General features: G+C 34.2%; 1 pseudogene; it reads left to right on the top strand.

Moving 5' to 3' along the window:
• The first annotated feature begins 1653 nt into the window (after window positions 1-1653).
• LOC109341577 lies at window positions 1654-2605 on the top strand (annotated as a pseudogene).
• Window positions 2606-2616: the final 11 nt, after the last annotated feature.

Raw genomic sequence — 2616 nt, 5'->3', positions numbered from 1 at the left:
TATACTCCAAGAACGAATTGTAGTTACACTTTGTCACTTGGAGATGTTATTCCCACCATCATTCTTCACTGTAATGGTTCACTTAACTGTTCATCTCGTTGAGGAAGCAATACTTGGAGGTCCAGTGCATTATCGATATATGTATCATGTGGAGAGGTAAAACATTACTACGTTATGTTCATATATATTATAAATATCATTCATTCTTTTCCCTAATTATTCATCATTCTTGTAGAGAGTTGGGTCATTTAAAATCCTTTGTCCGAAACATGGCGCAACCAGAAGGTTCCATAGCCGAGTGTTACTTAGCAGAAGAGTCTCTTAAATTTTGTTCTCGATACATTGAAGATATAGAGACAAGGTTCATTAGACCAGACCTAGACGTGTTCGTGATGACCCGAGTGATAAAGAGCTTTTATTTGTATCCTCTATATTCCCACAAGTTGGTAAACCAATAGGAGCTACCTCAATGTTCACTTTAACTCAGATGCAAAAACTTCAAGCTCATCGATATGTGCTTCTAAATTGTGCAATTGTCACACCATTTGTGGAGTAAGTAAATGAGATAAAATCTAAGTGATTTACTACTTGAAATATAATAGTCATTTTATTGATTGTAACATAAGTTTTTAAATAGTGAGTTTAGAGAATTCGTAAAAAGGAGTTCAAGGGGAAGGAAAACTTCAACTACAAATATAGAGAATAGAGTCAACAAAGAATTTGTTGATTGGTTTCGAAGGAGGGTGAGTGACCAACTTGTAGTCATGTTTTTATTTGTCATACATACTAACTTTCAATTCTAACTTACATATTTTTGTAAACTTAGGTTATGAATCCAGACACAATAAATTCAATGTCTAATGATCTAAAGTTTCTAGCACGAGGCCCGTTAGACATTGCAAGAAGATTTACTGCTTATAATATCAAGGGATTCAAATTTCGAACCTTGGCTCGAGAAGATGGATTGAGAATGCAAAATAGTGGGGTTTTCTTAACCTCTAATACATCCTGTATTTCAAGTAGGGTTGATGGGAACATAAGGCAAGCAGACTTACCATATTATGGAAAGTTGGAAGATATCATTGAGATTAACTATTATGGCCAGTTCAGAGTTATTCTTTTCAAATGTAGATGGGCAGATACTACACGAGATAGAGGGTATAAAAAGGACAATTGGAATTTTAATTGTGTTAACTTTGATAGATTAATTCATAATGGTGATCGTGAAGAACATGAACCTTACATAGAAGCATCTCAAGCAGAAATGGTGTATTATGTAGATGATGTGGTCAATGAAGGATGGAGTGTTGCTGTGCATCTAAAGCCAAGAGACTTATATGACATAGGAGAAGAAGAAGAACATGATGCATATCAAAATGAACCATACCAAGAGCAAAATCTTGACCAATTTTGTACTTTAAATGATGAATATGTGCAATTGGCAACAAACCATGTATTTGATGATATAGTTTAGAAAACTTCACTCTTTCTTGAATACACTATATAGTTACTATCATACTTTTTTAGAGGTAATTGTTTTACATAGTTAATATTATTGTTATTTCCTTTATGTTATGAACTTACTTATTATGTCATATTATTATTTAATTGTTTTTATCTCATTTTCTATTTTTTTTACATGGATATAGAGACATGCCGAAAGTGAAGCGTTTTCAGAATCCATTAAAATCAACAACTCAATCACAATGTGTTGCATCTCTAGTAGAAGATTCAACTCATTCTTCACCAGCAATAAATCCTACAAACCCTTCACTATCAGTTCAAGCCCGTACACAAGCTCCTGATGTGTCAACTCCGGAAGTCCCATCAGTACATTCCTTAGAAGCTCTCGATGTGTCAGCTCCAGAAGTCCCAAGAGAAGCGGAAACATTGGAAGATCATGTTGGACGCGAGTCTATACATTATTGGATTGTCGAGGCAATAGTACAAGGGTTATATTTACTTGGACGCGAGTCTATTTGTTTGTATTTTGTTAAATTATTTTGGGTCTTGATGGACATATTTGATGTTCTATTTTATTGTTATAGACTCAGAAAGAGTTGTCAAGCAGATTAAGGTCAAAGTTAGAAAAGTGAATAACTTACCTATCGGACTACGTATCATTGTGGATTTTGATGAGCAAGGTGCAGCTTATGGTGATGCGCAAGGCCTTCTTGCTGGATTTTTAGGAACATTGGCATATGATTGTAAGTTGTTTCCAATAGATTATGATAAGTGGTCAGGTGGACGTAGTGGTATACCTTCTACTTATTTTGCAGAGTGCTTTGATACAATCATAAAGGTATAACAATTATGCATGTCTAAATTTTTATCTAATATTATTTATATTTATATCTAAAATTAATATTTACAAATTCATATCACTTTTTGGAAGCCTTGCTTTTGTTTTAGGACTAGCGAATGCATTTCAATATGATATTGCAAACTTAGTCTTGGGAGAAAATGGAGTACAAGTAGGCAAAGATTGTCGAACGAGTTCTCTGATCCAGCCAAGACTGGAGATGAAATTATAAGAAATGTTCCAATTGGCCTAGACAAAGATCAATGGACTCGTTTTGTTCACTATCGTCTGAGACCATCAACTATGGTATATAA

Source organism: Lupinus angustifolius, unplaced genomic scaffold, assembly GCF_001865875.1.
Source record: "Lupinus angustifolius cultivar Tanjil unplaced genomic scaffold, LupAngTanjil_v1.0 Scaffold_507, whole genome shotgun sequence".
NCBI lineage: Eukaryota > Viridiplantae > Streptophyta > Magnoliopsida > Fabales > Fabaceae > Lupinus > Lupinus angustifolius.
The sequence above is the reverse complement of the archived record's forward strand: the minus strand, read 5'-3'. Positions and strand labels throughout refer to the sequence as shown.